The sequence below is a fragment of the Aotus nancymaae genome, unplaced genomic scaffold, assembly GCF_030222135.1.
Source record: "Aotus nancymaae isolate 86718 unplaced genomic scaffold, 86718_ANA_hifiasm-v0.15.2.pri h1tg000057l, whole genome shotgun sequence".
NCBI classification, from domain to species: Eukaryota; Metazoa; Chordata; class Mammalia; order Primates; family Aotidae; genus Aotus; species Aotus nancymaae.
The window spans coordinates 6489063-6515283 of NW_026988471.1; the positions used below are offsets into that span (position 1 = coordinate 6489063).

At 38.5% G+C, this 26221-nt stretch overlaps 1 protein-coding gene across 1 annotated transcript in view; it reads left to right on the forward strand.

Annotated features, from left to right (window-relative positions):
- The window catches only part of RNF144A (ring finger protein 144A), a 321607-nt gene extending 313734 nt beyond the window's left edge, over positions 1-7873 (forward strand). Inside the window, exon 11 of the transcript XR_010337882.1 lies at positions 6583-7873. The gene's annotated coding sequence lies outside the window, so the exon portion shown is untranslated. The remainder of the gene's footprint in view (positions 1-6582) is intronic.
- Positions 7874-26221: the final 18348 nt, after the last annotated feature.

The window sequence follows — 26221 nt, forward strand, 5'->3', positions numbered from 1 at the left end:
TCCATAAGGCACATTATAGTCTTACACATAAGAACACAACACAGGTCTTCAGTACTATGCTTAGAGGTCATTTTAAACAGCAAAATTACCAGCAAAAGATGTAGCATACATAGACCTTAAAAAGGACATTTGTTTAGAGTCTAAGAGCTAAAACAAGAAGTCAGAGCATTGCCTTGCTCAGTCTCAGCTGGGAACTTCTGTATTGGAAGATTCAAATATTTAGCTTCTCTGCCCACATTATAAATGACTACAAAAGTGCCAATAGCATTGATTTTGGGGTTAAAATAAATTTTAGGAGTAAGAGAACTCACAAATACAGAATCCATGCATAATGAGGATTGACTACTCTTAAAAGTTACATGTTACAGCAGCATAGACAGAAATTAGACTGGAAGTCACCACATGGGTCTTTGCCATGATTCTGTTCCTAAATTGTTGAGTGTACTGGGATTAGTTACAATCCTCCTGTGCCTCTCCTTCCTTAATTGTTAAATAAAAGCATTATTAATGAGATTTCTATTCATGGATAATTATGTTTGTGCTTTCTACCAAGAGACAAAAACGTAGTTTAAGTGCAGTCTTGGAAAAAGAGTTTACATGATAATATATAAGGAGACTTAAAAAAGTTCGTGAAAAATGTAATTAAGAGATAAAATTTTTAAAACATAAACTTTATTTCTTAACATAAACTCCATTAAAGTCAAGACACTTTTATAAGTAATGATACCAACAATTTAGTTCTTCCCTACAAAATCTGAGGGTCCTGGAAATTTAGATTTATCAATGAAGTTTTTTTTAAATTTTCAACTGAAGAAAAATGGTTTCCCTTTATAGTTTTTTTTTTATGGTTAGAAAACAAAAATGAGTCAAAAGTAGCCAAATTAGGACTGTAATGTGAGTGCCTAAGAATTTTTATGGAAACTCTGAGAAAATTACCCTTGTTTTGTGAGAGAAATGACCAGAAGCATTGTGATGGTTAAGAGGGACTCTCTGGTGAAACTTTCCTAGGTGTTTTTTGGCTAAAGATTTGGCTAACTTTCTTAAAACACTACAGTAATAAGTAGACATTATCATTCTTTGGTCCTCCTGAAAGTCAACAAGCAAAAGATTTGAGAACATCAGAAAACTCTTTACAAGACCCTTGTTCTTGACTTGTTCATTTTTGCTTTGATTGGGCCACCTCCACCACTTGGTAGCCATTGCTTTGATTGTGCATTGTCTTCAGGATGGTACTACTAAAGCCATGTTTTATCTCTCATAAGTATTCCTCAAAAATATGCTCAGGGCTGAGCACTGTGGCTCACACCTTTAATCCCAGCACTTTGGGAGGCTGAAGCAGGTGGATCATGAGGTCAAGAGATTGAGACCATCCTGGCCAACATGGTGAAACCCCGTCTCTATTAAAAATACAAAAATTATCTGGGCATGGTGGTGTAGGACTGTAATCCAGCTACTTGGGAGGCTTGGGCAGAATTGCCTGAACCAGGGAGTTGGAAGTTGCAGTGAGCAGAGATGGTGCCACTGCACTCCAGTCTGGTGACAGAGCGAGACTCTGTCTCAAAAAAATAAAATAAAATAAAGACTCAGGATTTTAATCTCACCATTAAAAAAATGCCTATTGAGAACTCTGTGCTTGTCTCCAGCTGATCTGTGTGCAATGATTTTGATAACCATTACATGAAATTTTGCTCAACTTTAATTTTTCAGTCAGAATTGTCTAAGCTGAACTAATTGAGATGTCTATAGTGTTTACTATTCTTTGTGCTATTAATCACAAGTTCTTTTCAATTAGGGCCCAAACAAAATTAATGTTTATTCTCATAAATGATGTGGATGGTCTACTGCTATGCGCTTCATCTTCAACATCATCTTGTCTTATCTTAAACTGAGTTATCTATGTGTAAACTGCTGACTTATTTTTGAAATTGTCCCCACAAAACTCATAAAGCATCAATAATTTTCCATTCTTTCATCCACATTTTACCATATATTTGATGTTTGTCCTTGCTTTAATTTTAGAATTTTTGTTGCTTGGATAGGGGTTTTGTTCAAACTTGTGTTTTTGTCTTTCTTAGTGCCTCAAACTAGATCCTGTTTCAATGCACTGTACGTTAGTAGAAGTTTATTGTGGTGCAAAATTTTTTAAAGTTCATGCATAGCTTTTTCATGACATGCATTTTTCATGAACATTTTGAAGTCCCTTCACATTTGTGGGAAATTTTCCTCAGGAGATGGTCCTTTCAATTATGGTCAGATAATAGCTAGGTTTTAAAGGCAAACATCACTCAATGTTTTGGTGTCCTTTTGCCCAGAAAAAGTATAGCTTGACAGGGTGGGTTTTCTAAATAATATTCCTAAGATGATGAACTAGTAATATTCTCTCCACAGGAAACAGATGAAATTTGTGTAGAAATGAGAAGAACTATCACATCCTATACTATATGAGCCCAAATTTATCACATTAGTGATGTATATGTCAGCTGTCTTTAGCAACAAAATCGAGACTTTTAGGAAACTTTTGTTATTGTTGCTTTAAAGTTTAGGCCACACATCTAGAACCATGGCTGCTTTTGTAATAGTAAGCACGGATGTTCTAACACCCAGGTTTTACAGAACTGAGGCAACATGAGGAATCTGATATTCATCCTATGTCATTTCCCAGCATTCCCTAGGAACTTGCTGTGCAGCAGCATAGGCACCATCTGGGAGCTTGTTACAAACACTTTTCTAGGCCCTGCCTCTGCACTACTGAATCAGGAGGTGCAGCTTATGAAGATTCCTATGGGCTTTAAAAGTTGAAAAGACTGCTCTGGGAGCTCCATGCCTAATCCCCAAATTGCTCCAATGCCCAAATTAATTCTCTTTCCTCCAAATATCCAAAAGGCATTAGAAGAGTTAAATGACAGCATAAACTCGTTCTTTCAAAATAAAGTATGAGTTATCACTTGAATTAACACTGTAAGAGATTCCTTACATTTTAGAAAATGAGCTATCTTAATTCAATCTAATCTCCACATGAGAGGTAAAGCAAGGGAATCCAAGCAACATCAATTGCAGCTCAGAAAGATGTAAGAAGCTACTCTTTATCTAAGGTGTTAGGAGGTGTAGGTTAACAGCAACCTTTTAAAATATTCACTCAGGCCCAAATGGAGACCAAGAGTTGTGCTGTATTCAGAATACTTAAGTTATAAACAGATAAGAATTTGCAGAGCCTTCTTAGCTCCTTAAACAGCTGAGTTCATAAAGCCTATCATATCTCTTTGGTTCCTTCTGTTTTAGGAAGAAGAACAGGTCACTGAAGTCTCCTGTACAGTAGGGAGGCTAGACCCAGGGCATACTTACCATGAATAATAACAACAATAGTTAATAATATGTTTGTTGATGCCATTCACCTTTTCTAAGCATTTCTGAAGTATTGTCTGGTAAAAAGACCAAAACAAACTTAGGTGGTAGTTACTATTATCATCATTTTCATTTGTTGCTGGAGATAATGAGACATTGAAAGATAATGTGAATTGTCCAAAGTTTCACAGGTAAGCACTAAGTGTTTGAAGGCAGATTCTAGGAACTCAACCATTGCATTCTTCTAACTTTTAAGATTGGAAGTAGAAGTCAGTTGTATTCAAACAAGGACACTGCCTAGAGTAAGCAAGAGAAAGACAGCTGGAGCACATATGATCAGACACTGTTATCCTACTAATACAATTCAACAGAGAAATGGGCCCAACAAAAGTCAGATGACACTTTTCTCATTAGCTGGATGGACATAAGATCCTCAGCTTTTCTATGAAGGAGACTCAGACTGGATGGAGAAAGAGGTGTAAGTTCCCTTTCAAGCAATTTTCCAAGAAGACGAAGTATCTCCCTTCATAGACATGTGAGGGTGAGAGTACAAGGTATTTCTAATACATGCATCTTTCAGTTTTCCAATATTATCACACATGGAAGAAGAAGACATTACTGCTTTGTAACTTTTTATGGTATAATAAAAAGACTATAGAATCTGGGGGCAGAATTTACTGATGAACTATGAATAATAATGGTACCAATAGAATAAGATTCCAGTAAAAAGAACTTAGAACACTATATGGCACCCAACATATTTATTGTCATCATCATCAACATCATCAAACTAAGAATGAAAGGGCACATTGATTGTAAATCCACTTTGTAAATCAGGAGATCCCGTGCTAATGGGACTGGTACCAACAAATTTGGTCCCATGTTGAATGATGGCATTTCTCTTTCCAGATCAGGTCATTGAAATTCATCCTGTTAGAGTGTGGAAATTGCTCAAATCACGTTATATCTGGTTCAGAGTAAGTAACGTGATTCAGTGAAACCACAAGGACACATCAACAGTTCTTCTCTCGTCACTGTTTGAAAGAGCAAAATATCAATTTTAATTTACTTAAAAAAATCTATCTCTGTTAGAAACTCACAAATCTGATTGCCCTTATGAATTCAAAATCAGTCGTTAAATTTGCTGGAAAAATTTTCATAACGTGTCTAATGGTGGATATCACTTGAGTTTTTGCCATATTAGAACAAACTCAGGTTTAGTGATCCAGAGAATTTTGCTTTTGCTTTGTTAATCAGTTGAATAAATTTGGCCCATTCTCTTTACCTCCTGGGCTTCAGTTTCCTCATCTGTAAATCAAGGGGATTGAAAGAAAATAACTACAGAGTGGCAGCCAGTTCCATTATTATAAAATTCTATAATTCTGTGAAACCTGTTCACAGTCTCTAAGCTCCAATCAAATCACAATGTATTCTAATCCATAGTAACCCAGCTGCATTCACCACAATTTAATCAGAGAGTGCACATGCCCAGCCAACAAAGCTGGCTATCAACCCAACAGGTGGTTTTTAATAAGACAGATTCTACATTCTGCATTTAAAGCTACAGTTACATTAAAAAGAAAAAACATTTAAAGAGGCAACCTCTCTATAGAACTAATTAAGTAAGAATGCAAGAATGAAATATCATTATCCTCATGGAATAACATTTACGGTATCCCAAGTTGATCTGAGGCTGTAGGGTTGGGAACAAAAAAGAAGAATACTTTTAAAGTAAAATTAAAGCCATCTGGGCAAGAGACATGTTCCTGATTCTCTCCCAGTTCCTTACCTGACATTGAAATGCTGATTAAAGAATTGCTGCTATTTCCTTTGAGCAGGAAAAAGTGTAATGTTTTGCTTGAGCCTGCTACCTTGATTAATGTATAGAGCTCATCATTGAAGAGCAGCAAAAACATATATTATGCTTTGCTTGATTCTAAATGTGTGTACTTTTAATCTCTGTATTCAGTCTATGCCACGGAAGGAAAGTAAAGTATATACTGTACACATAAACCTCAAAAAGTACTGATTACTGATTAGAGAAAGAAAAAAAAAAAGTAAGAATTGCAAAATGCACCATGAGAAGGCACAGATCTGAATTGTTAAGAACTTATTACCATATTGCTTCGCTCAGGGAAACAAAATGCATCAATATATATTTTAATTAAAGTATGACGTATTTAAACAAATTCCACAAAGGTCTAAGTCAGCACCTTTAAAAAATATTTTATTTTATCTTTGTAGAAACCAAGTGCAAAATGATTTATTTGCCTGGCAATTTATGATTTGTGAGGCTGTACAAATCAACCGTTTGGGGGAAATTGACTCAAGTGGCAACATTTTTGTATTTGATATGAAGAGTTAGGGTTTGGGGAGAAATTCATTTGCTTTATAAGAAACTGAAATGCTTGTTGACAAATAAAATATAAATGTATGATCTGAAGCTCCATTTTTGGAATGGATTATTTGAGGAGTTTCAACATTGTTTGAGATGTATTAAAATGAATGCATATCATGTAGCTTTAAATGCAACTTAAATGGCAATAGTAACAAAAATTATCTCAGTCTTGTTAATTGAATAGTTTTCCTTGCATATTATATTTTATTAGAGATTAAACACAACTATTCTGTAAACCTAAATTAAGCTTCTGATTAATTGCTGATTCAAACTGAAACGAATAAAGTCTAGTGAAGTCTTTGTCTTTTGAAATAAAGTATAGGAAATATTATTAGTTTGAGAGTGAGGCATTCCAGAAAATTTTAGTCCAAAAAAGGCATCCTGGCATGATAAATGTTTGCAGTTAAAGGCCATTGATGACAACCAGGTGCTAGAAGAGGCTTTTTCCTTATCTGCATACAGGTTGGACACACCAAGAGCAATTGCTTTCCACCTTGCCTTGAAACCTAGTTTACTAAGGCAGAAAAGAAGACTGAGGAATGTAGATGTGCCTGGATGATCTTTTCACAAGACAATTTCAATCTCTAGGATGCATTCAACTTCATCATATACAGGCTAATTTCTGTCTCCCAGGTTTATTCACCCTCCTTAATGATCACTCACTGCTCCTTGAAAGAATTACCTACATTCCCTCTCTCCCTCACCCTCTAGGAAGAAAGTTATATAAGCATCAGAATCCCATTGAGTTATTGGGTCATCATTCTCCTAGGATTCCCCTATGCTAGGCATGTTAAAATAAATTTGTATCACTTTTCTTCAATTAATCTGTTTTTTTTTTTCAGCTTATTTTCAGAGAATCTTCAGAGGGCAAAAGGAAGTTTTCTCTTGGCCTGTACAAGGAACTCATCAAAGACATGTGCCTCCTAAAAAAAAAATGTATTACTACATATGTGAGTAGTTCAAAAGATGAAAGATTAAACATTTTGAATATTTGGAAGAATCACGTGAGTCTGAGCAAATTTGCATCATTTTACTAATCTGGAAGTTTGCCATTGTAGAATCACAAGTGAACATGTCATGTCACACTTTTCGTTATTGCTGTGTATACAAGAGCACATTAGGCTGAGGGCATTGTACAGAGCCGTAGACTTGAGAGATCGTGGACTCAGAGGAGATAAAGTCCTTAACTGAAAATTTGCATCATTTTACTAATCTGGAAGTTTGCCATTGTAGAATCACAAGTGAACGTGTGATGTCACACTTTTCGTTATTGCTGTGTATACAAGAGCACATTAGGCTGAGGGCATTGTACAGAGCCGTGGACTTAAGAGATCGTGGACTCAGAGGAGATAAAGTCCTTAACTGAGAATGCTTGCTTGCTGAGCAGATGCATTGAGCTACTTACAGGACGTATGTGGGGTGAAGATGGGGGGAGAGGCCAAGAAAACTGTCTTAATGCACAAAGTTGTGAAAATAAGTAATTCAAGTTAACGTTATTGGAACTTTGAATTATTTTAAAAGAAACATGTTGGTGGGTCCTGAGTCATGTAGTTATGTAATAGGTGGCTGCAACCTTTGTTTCTCTGATTATAGATTAACTTTTTCCTTATCTACATTGTTTAGTAAAATGTTGTAAAAGACTAAATAGTGTCAGAGGTAGAACACCTTCCCTATTAATTGTTGATGCTCTTTATAAATTAACTTTCTTATTTCTTGTCTTGTACTAGACTAGACCAGATAGACCAAAAGACTCTATAATTATCAAATTGCTTCAGATAGAATGTTAATTATGCATTTCCTGAAAATGAACCAGCGGTGACCAACCAAATTGCTGTAACTTGTAAAACAACTGTATGGAAAATATAATTCTGATAAACTTCTTTGTTTCTACCTATCTAACTAAAACTTTAATTTTTTTTCCACCCTACAGTCTTTATTTTTTGTCTTTTTTTAAATTGCATTTTAGGTTTTGGGGTACGTGTGAAGAACATGTAAGATTGTTGCATAGGTACACACATGGCAGTGTGGTTTGCTGCCTTCCTCCCCATAACCTTTATCTGGCATGTCTCCCCATGTTATTCCTTCCCTACTCTCCATCCCCGCACTGTCCCTCTCCTATTTCCCCCCCACAGACCCAGTGTGTGATGCTCCCCTCCCTGTGTCCATGTGTTTCACTTTGGAGCACTGACTCCATTTCTTTGGAGTCTGTGTTTCTCAGACAGCTATCCTTAAATTTTGTGCTTGAATAATTCTTTTTAGCTGGATTCTGATCCTATCAATTATTTCAGGTTGACAAAGTTTTTTAAGCAAATTTTGCAAAATTCTCAGCATGTTTTAATTTTCCATCTTTTGTTTTATCCCGTTGATACCATGTGCAAATTCTCCAAAGGATCTAGGAAATTCGGTGTTGCCCCAAAGAGGTGATTGGCCACTGGGGCCCCAGTGGGTCTTTATGTTTCTATTCTAGGATGTCTGCGGGGTAGCCTGTTTGCAGAGCACACTCACTTTTATTAGGACAAACACAACTGGGATCCCTTCAGCCTAGAGACCCTTGCCTGTTTAAAATTTCAGTGTGTAATTAAATTTGGCCTCAAACTGCCTCCTTACGAATTTTACATTAAGCCGAAAGGTTTTTCCATACATAAGGAGCTGTAACCCAATTTGATGTGTTAAATAAATTGTAACGTACCCTACTAACAAGTAGCCAAGTTTCAGCCAATCACAGCAGCTGAACTTCATTTAACTGGAGGCAGCTGATACAGTTAGGCTTTGTTGTCCCCAAGCCAAAATCTCATCTTGAATTGTAACCCCCATAATCCCCACGTGTCAAGGGAGAGACCAGGTGGAGGTAATTAAATCATAGAGGTGGTTACCTCCATGCTGTTTTCATAACAGTGACTGAGTTCTCAGGAGATCTGATGGTTTTATAAGGGTTTTGTAGTTGCTCCTTCATTCATTCTCCTTCCTGCCACCTTGTGAAGAAGGTGCTTTGCTTCCCCTTCACCTTCCATCATGATTGTAAGTTTCTCGAGACTTTCCCCAACTATGCTGAACTGTGAGTAAATTAAACCTCTTTCCTTTTTAAATTACTCAGTCTCGGGCAGTTCCCTGCAGCATTATGAGAATGAACTAAGACAGCAGCCAACTTTTCAAACCAGGTTGAAATAATGCAAGTGCCCCACTGTATCCAATCTAGCTGTTTCTGTTCCTCACTTTTGTTTTCTGTTCACCACTCTCCATTTTCTGTCCATATATGTTATCTGACCATGTGGCAGCCCTGGAGTCATTCTAAACCTATTCTGGTTCTCTGAGATGTCTGATCCATGAATTGTTCTTTGCTCAGTTAAAGTCTGTTAAATTTAATTTGTCTGAAGATTTTTTTAAACAAGAAATAGAGAAGCTTTCAAATAGATTTCTATTTCTTCCATGCCAGACATTCTGATGAGAGAATTTAGTGATCATGTATAAAAGCGTTATATCCTCACCCAAACATGTTCTTCATTGGAGTGTTCATCTTGAACACTAGAAGCTTCAAAAATTTAAGCAAATATATTTTGTCAATATCTTAAGTTTACTTTGGCTTATTACTTTCTTGTTTTAAGCAATTTGTGAAATATTTCATGGTTTAAGTTTGGAACTGCAATACACCTGTGTTCTCTCTTCAATTTAATGTAATGAAAGCTACAGGCTTGCTATCATAGCTTCAGATTGTGAAGCAGGCACCAGGGTAAGGCGGAAGGTCCATCCTAGCCGAGGCCACCTGGGACCTAAGAGGCAAGGCCAACAGTGCATGAACAGAGTCGGTACTTGATTTAGATGTGGGTGAAGGACTGAAAAAGTGGAGAGAAAAGTTGGAAAACTCTGACTTGACTAAACGGAGATCGGAGCAACCAAAGCTCAACATAACTTTTGATCTAGACCGTAAAGAATATATTTTTAAATGAGTGGGGGTGGATATAATATTGCGTTTGGTTTTGCTCTGGAAGTCACACAACAGTCTTGGAGCAAAAGAAGTAAAGTTTTTACCTGGATTAGATATTGTTACCATCATAATTAAAGTCCACAGCTTATATATATATATGTATATATATATATATCACATGTGGAGCTGGATATTTTTGTTGAATGCTTTGCAGAAAAAGAAAAGTCATGCAGTGCTCAACTTCTGTATATTTCCAAGTAGGAAATCTAACAAAATGTCTGAAGGTTTAGTATGTAACTCTTTTATACAATAAAGTATACAGGCATTTATTATCTATCCATTTTTTAAAAATACATTTCGCTCTGGCCCATCAATTACATCTTTGCAAATTTGTTTACTGACAAATATTATGTGAAAAGATAACTGTGAAAGAAGACTTACTGCAGCATTATTTATTATAAAATCATTAGAAACAATTTGAGCTTCTAATAAATAATGACAAAAATTAATTTAAAATAGTTTATTACCCACTATCCAATAGAAAACTATGTAGCCATTAAAAATAGGACATCTATTTTGTATGTCATCATTTATAACAGTTTTGGTATTGTTAAAAAAAGTAAATAAAGTGAAGCTTATATGGTATTCTACCACTCATGTAAACAATAGATATGTGTGTGTGTGTGTGTGTGTGTATGGATTATATGTACATACTTGTACATGTATAAAATATTTCTGGAAAGATACACAAGAAATAGGTAATGATGGTGTTCTCTGCTACAAGACGAACAAAGATGAAAAGAAACATTTTTTTCTGATTATTTCCCTTACACATTTAAAATATGTTATTTTTTTATCCTCATAAAATAATTATCTTTCAAATGAAAGTACTACAAAATGGGCAGTATCCTATCAACTAAGGAAAAATACCCTTTTACTTATCTTGCTTAGAACTCATTTTTCCTTCTCAAATTGAGAAACCCTGTCTTTCATGAATTCTGAAGAATCCATAGCATTATCTATTATTTCCATTACCTTATCTGTCTATTCTCATCTCTGAATTCCCATTAGCCAAGCATTGAGGGCTCTCTGTGTATCCTCTATAATCTATTATATTTTGTTAAGTCTTGCTCCCTGTCATCCCCTCACATGGGAATCCCATGAGGTAGGAATTGATGGATAGTTTCCAATTTATTTCTATCAAGGGTACAAACAACCTGGACTACATTTTTCTCTTTTAAACCATTAATTTATAGTTTATGATTTTCTTCATAATGAAGTAAATGCAATTTTTAAGTTCAAATGCACAGTTTAGTTTCTACTGGAAGTTTCTAACAGAATACATTGTTTAGGCATTGAGGGCAAGATCATCATTTTGTTTCCTTGTTCAACCATTGAACATAAATTTATTAGTTTCCATTTCCCTGAATTAGTAGCACTTGGGGAGTTCTGCTTTTATGCAGGGTAACAGTTTTTTAAAATTTTTATTTTTAAGTTCTGGGATACATGTGCAGAATGTGCAGGTTTGTGACATAGGTAAACGTGTGCCAGGAAAAATAGCTAACGCATGCTGGGCAGGGTATCACTTCTACCCTCACTTCTCATAGGTCGAGGCCTTCTCTTCCACCCATGTGTCGTCTGAAAACTCTAGGGCAAATTCTTCACTCCATGAGAAAATCTACAGAGTTACAGCAACACCAGCTTTGGAGCCTCACTCTTTGGCCATCCACTATTGCTTTATTTCTAGTAATAGAAATTTTTGTTTTCATGGCAATTCCAACTATTCCCTAAAATATATTTTGAAGACATCTTTAAGAGAGGTAAAAACTAACCCATAGCTGGGGAGGAAGATATTGCAATAAGCATATTTATCAAAGAGTTATATCCAGAATATTGAAAGAACGTCTTTATTTAAGGAATAACAATAAAACCAGAGTAGCTAAAAGGAAGACAGCAAAAGGAAGAGTGGTTGTAGATGAGGCTACAGGGGAATCTGGGGTCCACATCGTAACTGGCATTTCAGGCCTATAAACTATGGCTTTATTCTGAATGAGATGAGATGCCGTTGAGTGGTTTGGAGCAGAAGGGTGACGTGATCTGATTTAAGTTTTAAAAGGATTACTCACAGTGTTGGGGCAAGGGCGGAATAAGAGAGCTCAGTTATGAGGTCACTGTAATAACCTAACCATGAAATAGAGGTGCCTTGGGCTAGAGCATTAGTGGTGGAGGTGGCAAAGTATTATTGGATTCTGCATGCATTTTGAAAGACAGGATTTTCTGACAGATTGAATGTGTATTCTGAAAGAAATCGGGGAGTCAAGGTAACGTCTACATTTCTGGTCTGAGCATCTAAAAGAATACAGCTGCCAGTAGTCAAGATAGGGGATGACTGCCCATGAAATGAGTTTTGGGAGGGGGAGAAGAAATTTGAATTTGGATATGTAAAGTTAGAGAAAGAACTGGCAATGTTGAACAGGCAGCCAGATATGTGAATCCGAAATTACAAAGAGACATGTGGGTTGGAAATACAAACTTGAGAGTAGCCTAGCTTTTAGATAGGGTTTAAATCTTTTAGAATAGATGGTATTACTAAGGCAAAGTGATGGATAGAGAGGAGACCTAACTGCTGAATGCCCTTTGCATTCGATGGTTAAGAGATCAGGGAGATGAAGAGTCACCAGTGAGGGACACCGAGAAGGCACAGCCAGTAAGGTGGGAGGAAAACCATGGCAATGTGGTGTCCCGGAAGCTGAATAAATATCGACTACAGGAGGAGGCAATGATCACCGGTGTCCAGTGCTCTCATTAGGACACAGTTGAAAAATCTCGAGATTGAAAACTGAGCTCACAGATGTCAATATTAAGAACTGATCTTTGGACTTAGCCACGCAGAGCTCATCGGTGTCTTTTATAAGAAACATTTCAGTGGTGTGGTAAGACCAAATTCAAATTGAAGTGTGTCCAAAAAAGGATGGGAGCTTACGCATTACACTTTATTATTATTATTTTAAAGATAGGGTCTCATTTTGTCACCCAGACTGGAGTGCAGTGGTGCCATCAGCATGACTCACTGTAGCCTCGACTTCCCAGGTTCAAGAGATCCTCCCTCAGTCTCCCAAGTATCTGGGGCTACAGGTGTATGCCACTGTAGCCAGCTAATTTTTGTATTTTTTATAGGGATGGGGTTCCACCACGTTGCCCAGGCTGGTCTCAGACTCTTGAACTCAAGCAATCCACTTGCCTCAGCCTTCCAAAGTGCTGGGATGACAGGTGTAAGCCACTGCGCTCGGGCTGAAAAACTTGTTCAATAAGTAGTGCTGTATATGGGATCAGAGAAAGGGAAGAAGTTTGGTCAAGAGAAGAGTATCACACCTATAATCCTAGCACTTTGGGAGGCCGAGGCAGGTGGATCACTTGAGGTCAGGAATTCAAGACTAGCCTTGCCATTATAGTGAAACCTCGTCTCTACTAAAACTAGAAAAAATAGCTGGGTGTAATCCTAGCTACTTGGGAGGCTGAGGCAGGAGAATTGCTTGAACTCAGGAGGCAGAGGTTATTGTGAGCTGAGATTGCACTGCAGCCTGGGCAAGAGAGCCAGAGTCTATCACAAACAAAAAAAAAAAAAAAAAAAGAGAGAGATAGAGAGAGAAGGGTATTTTTTGTTTGCTTATAAGATGGGAAAATTCATAGTATATTTGTATCAATGGGAATGATCCAGTAGGGTGGGAAAATATGAGGGAGAGAGGAGAGCACTGCTCCAGCAGTGACCTTGGGTAGGTGAAAAGGTGAGGGAAGTAGTGTATAAATGGGTGGTGGGGGGGTACCTTAATAACTTGGGCAGATTTCACCCACAGTAATGGGGAATGTCATAGAATAGACAGATGTGGATTAGTTGGTAGATTTGATGCTGCTAACCTTTGGAAACTGTCTTCCAGTTGCTGCAATTATAGCAATAAAATACCAAGCACATCACTAGTTGATAGTAAGGATGGAAATAAAAATGTTGGAGGTTTGAGGAGAAAGGGCAGTGTATGATAATGCAACCGAAGGAAAAGTAAGAACTAACAGATTAGGAAAATACATAATGGCCAGACAGCAACAATGTCCACTTAAAATTCTTGGTATAAATATTGATTATAGAGTAGTCAGAATGGCTACATGCTTTTCTCTGGAAGTGATGAGATGTGTGAGCACAGTAGGTAGGGCACGGAGTAGGTAGAAAGTTGGATTGACTTGGGTTGTGGTTTTGCCAAACAAAGATAATGCGATGAAAGGAGTGAGGGGTTTGGAGATGAATGTAAAGGGCCTGCTGTAATGACTGATCATGGAGTTTAGTTGCATAAGGAGGGATGATAAGACACAGAGCGGTTGAGGGACAGTGGACAGATGATAGGACCTATGAAATGGTGGTAATATAGGGAAGAAAAGACTATTTGCGTTGGAATACTAAAGGAAGTGAGCTAGCAAGATAAGAAACAGTGGTCAAGAATGGTTGCTGGACATTGTGAATATGAAGGAGTTCTGCTTATCGGTAATGGCACAGTCTTGGAATGATTGGCTGGGGTCCTATGAAGGACAAGATCTATAAATGACAAGAGGCCAAGGAACAGAGAGGAAGAGCTTTGACGGAATTGTCTGGTGGGTATTGAATTCAGTAATTAAGTCAAAGCCATTGTGGGAGAGACTGGTAGTGGATTAGAAGGGAAAATCATCAACAAATGAAAACTATCCAGTAATTAAAATTTCTGGTCTGCTTTGCTTTCTTCTTCCCTACTTCCAGGCTTCTTTGCCTCTCTATCCCAAGATACTGTATGCGATTTCCTCCTAGAGGACCTGCTTTACTAGGATATGGCCTAGCAGGCCCTAGTAGGATCTGGTCTCAACTTTTCCTTTCCCAACCCCTTCTTCATGTAACTGTTTGATGGGTTAATCTAAAAAAATAGATCTGGTCTTACCACCCTATTGTTTGACAGCCATTTAATTGTTCCCCATCATCTGTAGCGACGTCTGAGCTCCTCTGCCAGGAATTCAAGGTCTTGTTTGACCTACAGACTTCTTACCTTCTCATCTTCTACTCTTGGACTTTAAATTTTAGCAACAGAAAACTATGTGTGCATTTCCATTTTCCCTGTTGTCTTTTCCGTGTGGCTTTTTATTTCCCTCAGCTGGGACTGCCTCTCCTTCCTTCTCACTGTGCCCAATTCTTTGTCTGGCAACATTCAATTCATCACATAAGCTCCCACCCAAGAATCGTGTTTTCCAGAAATCCTTTGAAGCTGTAATTGTTGTAGACATTGGACCATGGGCATAATTTTTCAGTTAAGTTTACCAGCAGTTTATGAATATTTGTGGAATGCAAGGACAATTGAATACTTGATATTTTTTCTTATACTTTTGAGGAATTTATAACTTACAGCAAATTGACTCTCTAAGCCACATTTTACTTTTTGTGCATATTTGTTTTATATTTGAAGGCAAGTAAAAAATAACATAAGGTAACATGGTACTTCACTTAGTCCTGAATTCTTCACTTACTTACTCCTGAACAATTCAAGAATGCTGAAAGTTTAAAGAGGTAAAAACCTAATCCAGTGCCACTCAAAGTACCCACTGTCTGATACCACTCCCTAAACACTTTCCAGGCTCTGAGAAATTTGTTTCCTATCTGCTATGAGATAAGGAGTTTGAACCAAAATGCAAGTCAGCCACATTCCTAAGCACACTCCTTAGTTTGCTGAAGTGTTTTTTGTAATTAGTCTTTCCTGATGATTCTCAATGGCATCTTGAACGGCATCAGCCACTCCTTTTACATTATCAGTGGGGAGACTGAGGCACAGTAAGAGGAGAGTGTCTTGCGTAAAGTCACATCGCAACTTAGTACACTGAAATCTGTGACTCCTGGCTCCAATCCAGTGCTTTCTAAGACTCCACACTTGCCTTTAGAACTGTTTCCTATACTCACGTTTGGTTCTAACTATTTGACTTTTAGTCTGATTAAAAAAAAATTCATTCCTATTCCATAGTAGGTTTATCTTTCCCAGAAAGTAATTTTTTTTTTCAATGTCTTTACCTTTCTGGTAGAAAAGAATCAGCATGTGTTGTGGTATTATTATTTAAATGTTTATAGTCTGCCATTTTCCGCACACCAAGTCCCCAGCAGCGTCGAGTCAGACGGTCTCACACAGGTATCGTCTGCTCCATCTGGTCCTCGGCTTTCTCCAGGCAGGCCCCTGTATGGTGCAGCAGCTGAAGGTCCATATGGTCTCAGGTGCAGCCCCAGGTAGAGCATATTGCAGCATGCCAGTCCGCAGGCCCTGCGGCAGGAAGAACTGCCGGGAGGCACACATCTGAGTGAAGTGGCCACCGCTGTGCCAAAATCAGAGGGCAGAAGGTGTTCTTGGCTGCCACGATGATCTGGCTTTCCAGGACCGGTTGGGGACTGAGAAGCATACTGCATTGCAAATGTCAGTGCCCAGGCAGGCAGCATCCGGAGGGAGCAAAGGAAACTTCTTCCCTTTACCTCTTTACCTGCTTTCCGTCCTACTAAGTCAGGTAAAGGATTTTGAATGGATAAGGTGATGTAAAAAGAAACCGATGTGCCTAAAATCACAAAGCTTTGAGTTTAGCCTTTTCTTCAAATTTGGCATTTTTGTTTTAGTTTTCTGCTTTGTTTCCTTTCTAAATATCTAAGAAGAGTGTCCTAAAGGAAATCTGTATTGAAAGTTTGAATTTTTTCCTTTATTCTAGTCTATATTTTATCAATGAAGTCAACATAAAATGAGTGTGTTCATTAATCTTTGAAAAATAAGAATTCCTTCTGAAATTTAAAAATTCCTGATCAATGATAGTGAAGGATACAAAGATACTGTCTTAGTATATCCCAGCTGCTACAACAAAAATACTGGGTGGCTTATAAACTACAGAAATTTATTTCTCGCAGTTCTGGAGGCTGGAAGTCCAAGATCTAGGCGCCGGCAGATTCGGTGCCTGGTGAGGGATTGCATCCTGATTCATGAGTGGCTGCTTCTGGCTGCGTCTTCACACAGTGGAGGGGGCAAGGGTCTGTCTTGGGCCTCTTTTATGAAAACACTAATTCTATTCATGAGGTTGTCATCCCCACTATCTAATCACTCCCTAAAGATCTCATATTCTCATACCATCACCTTGAGGGTCAGGATGTCCACTTGTGAATTTTGAAGGAACACAAACATTCAGAACCACTGTGATTTTCAATGCAAGGTGGATCCTGCTGCTCTCTCCCCAGGAGCCTCTGGTCCTGCCCACTCCTGACAAAGATTGCATGTTTGGTCCTCTATTCGATGAGGTTTCTTACTGGGGACACTAGGAAGCCCTCACTACCACATTTTACCATTTCACGTTAAACTCCAAATCTTTTAAAGTAGGTTTTAAAAGTCATCTGTGAAGGCTGAGGTGAGCTTTATAATGAAGCTTCCAGGGAACTGGAGTATGCAATAAATTGGATAACATTTTTTGGTGTAAAATTGTTTCATTTCTTTTAGAACACTTGGAATTCAGTTGAATTCCCCAAGGCAAGGAAAATATTAATGCACATCTATTTTTAAATCCTGAAAAAAAGAAAAATAAATAAAATGATTTTAATCCTCATTTTTCATGTCTCTATAAAACATGTATCAAAGGATATAATTTATTTCCAGCTTTCATAAGTTCATACAGTTTTATGGAGACAAATCCATTTGCTTTATGAAACTGCACAGTCCAAATTGAACCAATAACTAATATCCAGGTGTATTACAGGGAAGTTTTAAATTGCTTTCACTTTCCATATTCTTCAATGAATAGAGAAAATATGGATTAAACCACCTGAATATTGAGTGATCATGTAACTGGAGAGTTTAACTCATGGAGTGGAAATCAGAAATGGAAAGTTGACAACATTTTTACTAGTAATTTGCATTACAGAAAAGGAAGACTTTTTTTTTTTTTTGGACAGGGTCTCACTCTGTTACCAAGGCTGAAGTGCAGTGATGCAATCACAGCTCACTGTAGCCTTTACCTCCCCAGATTCAGGTGATCCTCCCATCTCAGCCTTCCAAGTAGCTGAGACTACAGGTGCATGATACCACACCTGGCTAATTTTGTATTTTCTTGTAGAGATGGAATTTCACTATGTTGCTCAGGCTTGTCTTGAACTCCTGAGCTCATGCAATCTATCTGCCTCGGCCTCCAAAAGTGCTGGGATTATAGGCATGAGTTACCATGTCTGGCCTCAGGAAGACATATTCTTTAAGTTATAAGTGATGTAGAATTATGAAATAATATAAAAGCAAATAGTAATAAACAAAGCAGAATAAAATAGAATAATATGAAAATATAATAGCTGTCATTATTATAATTATCCCAATTTACAGATGAAGAAACTGAGGCTTCAAGAGGATACTTAATTTGACTGATACCGTAAAACTAGTAAGTAGAAGAACAAGAATTAGAAGCCAAGTCTGTCTTTAATACCTGGGTTCTCACCACTGCGCATATTAATTGCTTTCTCCTAAAGAAGCAATGGTGTCCCCTACCTGAGACAGGCAGTACTAACTAGTCAGTACCTATAAGAAAGAAAAGAAGGGTCCTCAGAGAACATAAGAATATTCACATCAGTTTTGGAATCATGAGATCTCTGGTTGGATTTTGGCCAACCTAAAAGTAAAATTTTTAAAGAAAAAGTAGGTCTATCTAAGAAAAAAATGCATCAACTTGAATTTTGAAGCTAGTTTTAAAAATGAATATACAACAATTAATTACAATTTAAAAATATTTGAACTGGGTGTGCTTCTCTAGTTCCTCTGCCTGTAACTGCATTCTGAGGGGTTCCTGAGCACGCGAAGGCCCAACTATGCACCTGGCTCTGGCAGCCAGGAAGCTTTGGGTAATTAAAGTGGATGCAGCCCATTTTCTAAGCAGGGTACTTTATGGGAGCAGAGTTAAATTTCTATGCCAATGGTAAAACTCTGAGGTCCAGTTCACTGTGAACAAGTGCCTGTGTGCATTGCCTCGAATCCTCAGAGTCGGCTAGCATAACCCATCTCCAGTGATCAGCTCTCTTAGAAGGTAAACCACCTCATTTCACTTAGTGTGGTACCCAGAAGGGAAGCATTTTCTTCTCCACTGGCTTCTATAGGCCAAGGAGGAGGAACTGCAAAGGTCGAAAGCCTCTCTGGAGATGCCTTCAGAAGCTGGGCACAAGGCAAATGAGGGGTTAAAAGCAGAGTGAAAAAAACAAAGACAATTACACACACACACACACACACACGTATAGAAATAAAACTATATATAATCACAGCATCTGAATATATATACAAAGACAATCATATATGATATTTGAATATGTTTAATATAATTATTATATTAAAATAATTATGTTATATATATAATCACAGATTTTAATCTATTGATAGACAAAGTATGAGAAATAGCAGTTTTGTAGTTTTATTGAGATTAAATCAGAATTAAGCTGATTTTAAAGGAAAAAAAGTGTTGAAAGAAAAACTTTAGTGGAATTAAATTTAAAGGAGTTTAAATGAGAAATGAATGATTTGCTAATCGAGCAGCCCCCAAATCACAGTAGATTTAGAGAGACTCCAGTGCAGTCTGGTGGTGGAAGAAAACCTGTGCTCAGTGAAAGGAGAGTAACGTAGAGAAAACAGAAGTGAGGAGCAGAAGCAACCGGATTGGCTACCGTTTGGCATCTGTCTTGTTGGAACACAGTTTGAACATTTGGTGAAATTAAGGTTAAATATAAATAAATTTCATAATTCTGAGCAAGGAGTTTTATAATTTAAAAGGAATGTGGATGACATCTGAGGCGTGGCCTTGGAGAAGCTATTTCAAAATACGTGATTCATTTTGAATGTCAACTTGCCAACCTGGTCAGATGGGTATTAAATTTTTCATGACATTCTAAACAGATAACAATGATATAGCAGATCTTCCAGAGCAGGGCAGGGGTTACCCCTCTAGCTACTCATCTCTAATGCTAAAAACATTTAATGAAGAAGCTTCTTTTTCTTCTAGGACTCATTTGCTTATGCGGTCAGAACAGATGATGCCCTGGGGACATGACTACAGTCAAGATGCTGTTCATTATTTCTTTTCTTTTTCTTCTTTCTATCCAACAGTAAAGAACATGTAGGATTCAAATCCTCCAATATCTGAAAGCTTTCACTGGGTACCTACTATGTATAATCCGGAGCTTTGGGAATCTTGTTCTATGCCAAGCCTTTAGTCTTCTGTTCTCCAAGAGCCTAATTTTGGGGTCTATTTCTCTCTGAGTCCTTGGCTTTATGTATTTTCCACTATCTCTCTCCTGTTCTCACACTTCCCCAAATATCACTAACTTCAACCTGGGCCTTCCTCTCCCAGAATCAAGCATGATATTCTCAGTATTCATAGTTCAGCCCACTGCTCTACTAAAATATTCCTTACAATACCAAAAAAATAAAATAACATCTGCTTTCCAAGAAGCGTGTGTTTTTGAAACCCATCCCCAAAGTGCCTTTTCTTTTGCACGTTTATGGCCTGTTGTTTACTCTGTTAATATTTTTAGCCCACTTATTGCCAGGCATTGTTATATAAGAAGGAGTTTCTGAACACCGTTTGCTCAGAAGGTTCTCCTTGAGATCCGGTGCTTTACAATTTTACATGTGTCACTGAGTCTGCAATGGTGAAGGCTTAATTGGCTTTGATATGCTGTGAATGGCTAAGAAGCGTTTGTTTAGAGAGCTTCATGCTGCCATTCAGCCTTTCCTGCAAACAAAGGACTTGGCTGAGTAGCAATGTTATCAAAGGTTTGCAGACAGGAACTGCAGAAGGATCCTGCTCTGGGGGGCAGTGGAGAGAAGGGGTTGGCCATAGACTGGGATTTGGGATTGTTAATACCGAGGCCCCTGATAATGTTAGCTTCTGTGTATTGCCCTTGGGAGTCCTCCAGAAGGGTAGAGAATGGCACTTTTTTCTAATATGTGTTTTAGAACAGCAGCTGTAGCTATTGGGAAAGGAGAAAATTCTAGACTGGGAACAAAAAGAGGAAAGGGATGAAAAGCTTGGGTAGAAAGCGAGACCCAAAGAAAGGAGTAAAATAGGAATTCAGTCTTTTTGGAAGTCACCAAAAGCCTTAAGAGTCGGAATTTCCTCTTTCAAATGGAAGTTCAAAGTCACGTTCATGAATAGGAGCTCTACATTACAAGTGAATTTATAATTCTGCTCATTCGTTTCCTGACTAATTTCTCAAGGTTCAACTTAATTATGTGACCAACTCCAATGATCAGGTCAAGAAAACTAAGAATAATCACTCTCCTCTACTCTTCATAAAGCAAGGTCTGCTTCTCTGGGAAGCCTATTTCAATCAGAGAAACTTTGTCTCCATCTTGGAATCCATTCCAGAATAGGTTTAGTTGCAGGCACATAGTAGGTGCTCAGAAAGCATTTCTAGGAGTCATTTGCTTATGAAGTGTAGTGTTCAGAAAGCGTTTCTAGGAGTCATTTGCTTATGAAGTGTAGTGTAGACAAATAGTGACTGTAGTGTAGGTATTTTGAGTGCTAGGAAGGGCAGGGATCCTGGAGATATTGTGTTTCAATTTCCCTACTTGGAGACAGTACTTTTTAGACAGAGGACAGCTAGGTGATGGAGAGCACAGCCTGTGTGTGGAATATATCTACAAGTGGGAAAATACCAAAATGTAAACAGCAGTTTATCAAAGAAAAATCCCAAATACAATAAGAAAAGCAATTCAAAATCCCTCATAAGAGCCACATATGAGACATGGGATGTAACAGAAAAGTGTATTCATGTATCAAATATTATTCTCAAAGCAGACACAACATAAAAAAATTCAACATCCCCCAATCAAAAGATACAGACAGGCAAACTGGATAAAAAGCCAAAACCCATCGGTGTGTTGCATTCAGACTCATCTCACATGCAATGATACACAAAGACTCAAAACAAAGGGATGGAGGAAGATTTACCAACCAAACGGAGAGCAAAAATAAATAAATAAAAAGCAGGAGTTGCAATTCTCGCCTCCGATAAAAGAGACTTTAAAGCAACAAAGATCAAAAGAGGCAAAGAAGGACATTACATAATGGTAAAAAGATCAATGCAACAAGAAGAGCTAACGATCCTAAATATGTACGCACCCAATACAGGAGCACCCAGATACATAAGACAAGTTCTTAATGACTTATAAAGAGACTTAGACTCCCACACAATAATAGTGGGAGACTGTAACATCACATTGTCAATACTAGACAGATCAACGAGATAGAAAATTAACGAGGATATCCAGGATTTTAACTCAGACCCGGTACAAGTAAACTTAATAAACATTTATAGAACTCTCCACTTCAAATACACAAAACATATATTCTTATCAGTACCACATCACACTATTCCAAAAGTGACTACATAATTGGAAGTAAATCACTCCTCAGTAATTGCATAGCATTTCATAGGTTTAAATGAAATATTGGTTGGCTGCTTGTTTGTTATTTTCTTCCCTTATTCCTTCCTGTCTCCATTATTAAGCACAATTATTGGCATAAAAGAGGTTTTCAATACCTATTTTTAGACTGCATTCTAGCCTAGGCAATAAAGCAATACACCCGTTCTCTCTCCCTCTTTCTCTTCCTTTTTCTTCCTCTCCTTCATTCTTTTTTTCCATCTCTCTTTCTTTCTTCCTTTTTTTTTCATTTTTTCTTAAAAAAAAAGAAGAAACTCTGATATTTACCAGCAAAAAAAAAAAAAAAAAGACTAAAACTCATAATTTTCATCACAGCCTACAAGGCAGTTGTGTGGGCCAGCCCTTACCCAGCTCTTCAGTTTTATCTCTTGTCTCTCATCCTCTCTCACTCTGCTCCAGCTGCCCAGCTCATCTTAGTTCTTCCAGGATTTCCAGCTTGTTCTGACTTTGGATCCACTTATTTGTTGTTCTCTGAAATACACCACCTTTCAGCCTACTATATCTTTATTTGGATGGTTCTTTCTCACCATTCAGCTATTGGACCCAGGGTTCCCTTTAATAAAATAAAATTCAACATAAAAAAATTGGGAACAAAATACTAAAAATGAATGTCGAAATGAGACACAGACATTTCTTTTCCTATTTACAAATATCTCAGGCTATTTCTTAAGATTTCCTATAGGGGATAAATATAGATATACTTGAGTAATATGTACTACTTATTATGAATTTTTTTTGAGATAGTCTTGCTCTGTTGCCCAGGCTGGAGTGCAGTGGTGTGATCTCAGCTCATGCAACCTCTGCTTCTGGGGTTCAAGAGATTCTCAGGGCTCAGCCTCCTGAGTAGCTGGGACTACAGGTACACACCACCATGCCCAGCTAATTTTTTGTATTTTTAGTAGAAATGGGGTTTTGCCATGTTGACCAGGCTGGTCTCAAACTCTTGACCTTAGGAGGTCCACCCACCTCGGCCTCCCAAAGTGCTGGGGTTACAGGCATGAGCCACTGCACCTGGCCCTATTATGAGATTCTTACTTGAATATAAGCTCCATGCGGTCATGAGTTTGGTCGTCTGCCTTTGCATTGCTCCCCTAGTACCCCACTGTCCCCAGCACACAGGTGCAGGTGTGCACACATGGGCACACACACACGTTTCCTTGCCTGGCATGGTACCTGGTACAATACAGGCCCTCAATACTTTTAATGAAGTGGATTACACAGTCATTTAATAAATATTATTAAAACATGACTCTGGGAGAGGACTTTGGTACACCAGTGTCATAACACTAAGTAAGATGAAATGTTGCCTTCCAAGGGTTTACAATCTAGTGGGTGTCTGAACGTTTTCTGTTTTGTAAGTTTCAATAAAGTCTAACAGTAAATGGCATGAGGGGGTAAAAGGAAGAGAGGGTTCAATCTACTCAGAGAGGTCAGATGCTGATGCACAGTGAAGTGCTCAGCCATATTTTGAAGCAAAAAGTTTCTAGGTAGCCTGGGGTTGGGGGATGTCATCTAGTGTGGAAAAAGAAGTTTGAGTCATGTGTAAATTTAGAGTAGAACTTCTCCTACTGTGTCATAATGGTTAATTGTCCATATCCTATATTATCTTTCTGTTATTTTATTTTATTTGAGACAGAGTCTCAACCTGTTGCCCAGGCTGAAGTGCAGTGGCATGATCTTTGCTCAGTGCCACTTCCACCTCTTGTGTTCAACTGATTCTCCTGCCTCAGCCTCATAAGTAGCTGGGACTATAGGCACATGCCACCATGTCTGGCTAATTTTTGTATTTTTAATAGAGACGGGTTTCACCATGTTGGCCAGGGTGGTCTCAAACTCCTGACCTCAGGTGATGTGTGTGCCTCAGCCTCCCAAAATGCTGGGATTACATGTATGAGCCCCTGCACCTGGCCCATATCCTATATTACCTTAAACTTCTTGAAATTCAAGGGACTATATAGACCTCATTCATCTCTGTAGCCCAGAACTTAGAACAATGCCTAACAAATAGCTGGTGCTCAATAAATGCTTGCTAGGTGAATACAGAATAACAGAGGTGTGGTCCCAAAGAGACTGTCAATTCATTACCTCTGTTACAGTTTCCATGTTTGTCCCCTCCACATCTCACGTTGAAATATACCCCTGATGTTGGAGGTGGTGGCTTGTGGGAGATGTTTGGGTCACAGAGGCAGGTCCTTCATGAATGGATTCATGTGCTCCACACAGTATTGAGTTCTTACTCTGTACTTGGAGATCTGGTTGTTAACAAGAATCTGCGCCTCCCTCCCCGACCCCTTGCTCATTTTCTATGTCAGTGCGCCTTCCCTTCTGCCATGAGTCAAACTTCCCGAGACCTCTCCAGAAGCCCAGCAGATGCTGGTTCCATGCTTTCTGTACAGCTTGCAGAACTGTGAGCCATAATAAATCTCTTCTTTATAAACTATCCAGTCTCAGGTATTCCTTTATTACAACCCAACATGGACTAATACAACCTCATTTTATATACCTGACATGTAACCCAAATTTCCTATGTATGGCTTATCTGCAATGAGACTTAAAAATCAGGAAATTGTGCTGAATATACTTAAATTTCCAAGATGAGAACAGATGGTGATTTTAAATAGTTATGGAAAGAAATCAATGGAAAAGAAGACAATGGCAAGAAAAATGGATGCTTTCTCTCTTAGCATGAATCTGGGTGGAGTCATCAGAGACTCCAAAAGTCTTTCTGTTGTCCCTGCTCTGTGTTGACCCAGTTTCCCTCTGCAATCACTCCAGACAAGCTATAGCCAAGGGCTCTGTGACACTCAGTGACATCCACTCCAACTGGCAAATAGAAATGACAATCAGGCCTATTTTTAAGCAAAAGTTGAATTGAATTCATGTTAAGAGAGTAGGGGATGAGAGAATGAAAGCGAGAAGCTCTCAGGGGGTCCCATCAGAACGTCCTGTCCCAGGAGCTCCTTTCGCTCTCAGACACTGACAAGGGCAAGGACTAAAGCGAAAGCGATGGGCAGTCCTGACGCTGCTGGAGGACTTGTGCTTTCTTTTCTGATGTTCTTCCACAGCTCAATGCTCTGCATGGGATTTCTTTGAAAACAGGAAGGGCTTGAGAGGTCGCAGGGACATCCTGTCAGTGGTCTGACATTGTCTGGGGCACTCAGCATCATGGCCACTTTCACACCTTTGGTGAGAACAGTCACTGCTTAGCAACTTGTGTGTGTCCCTGCGTGTGTGTGTGTGCACGCCCACAAGTGTGTGTGTGTGTGTGTGTGCGCATCTGCGTGTGTGTGTGCACGTGTGTATGTGCAGGTGAGGGCAGGCAGAAAGGTCAAAGGTGAGTCATGCAGGAGAAATATCTGAGTACAACCCTTGCTGTTGGCAGCTTGAATTGATGGAGTTCCGAGCATTGATTAGGGCTTAGAGTGCAGTTAAAAACCTTAGTTTTCCCTTAGTTTAAAGAAATTCCAAAGACTCAGGGAAAAAAATAATAAACAATAACAGTTACAATTTTAATTTATTTTTAGCTGGTTTGAGGAATACACCAGAAGAAGAAATGTAACCCTGTCATTGGCAACTTAACACCAAATTAGAAAGTTTTTAAAATTGTCAAAAATACTCACAATAAGGAAACTGAAAGCAGACTTGTAAAGTCAGGGTCATTCAACAGCCTTCTCTATTTCCTCAGTGAGACAGGTTTCCTCGTTGCCTGCGGCTTAGTGTGAGATATAGGGGATGTTCCAGCTGAGCCACTTTTTACAGGGAAATTAAAAGGACAGAGGGAGTGGATGTAGCAAAGGGGTCTCCTCTTCTAGGCATCATATTGTTTTGGTACAGAGCTCTGGTTTCTGGAGTTTCCTGAGACCCCATTCCGGGTTTGTAGGTTTAGCCTGGGTAAAAACAGGCATAGCTGGCAAAACAGCGTGGCCATTGCTCAACTGGGCAGGCTCCGGTCATACTCCCTGGACACCCCAGAGCTGCCTTTGCTCCCTGGCTCTGATGTTGGGACTCCTCCATGTTTGTGGGTGAGAAACCTCACCCTGGGCACAGAGTAAAGGGCATTCAGTG